Consider the following 239-nt stretch of genomic DNA (forward strand, 5'->3'; position numbering starts at 1 on the left):
CTCGTGTGGACTCGCTGTGTCCTATAAACTGATTGTGCTCACTTCGCTCGCCTACCTTACCCCCCCCCCTCAAGAAAAATGACGCCCCTGATCAGTGATGAAGTTAGACAGTAAATAAGCAATTATTTCCTCTTTCAACTTCACTTTCACAATCACCATGTTTTAAAGGCTTCTATCAGACCGAAATTTTCATCACAAGTTGATTTTATTGCCATCGTTGATTTTATTGTCATATTGGT

The 239-nt window shown here is 40.6% G+C and overlaps 1 protein-coding gene across 1 annotated transcript in view; it reads left to right on the plus strand.

Annotated features, from left to right (window-relative positions):
• Positions 1 to 239, plus strand: part of LOC119586304 (adhesion G-protein coupled receptor D1-like) — a gene marked incomplete at its 3' end in the record, with an annotated part of 16,586 nt that overhangs the window by 15,095 nt on the left and 1,252 nt on the right.

The sequence above is a fragment of the Penaeus monodon genome, chromosome 21 (genome assembly GCF_015228065.2).
Source record: "Penaeus monodon isolate SGIC_2016 chromosome 21, NSTDA_Pmon_1, whole genome shotgun sequence".
In the NCBI taxonomy this organism is placed as follows: Eukaryota; Metazoa; Arthropoda; class Malacostraca; order Decapoda; family Penaeidae; genus Penaeus; species Penaeus monodon.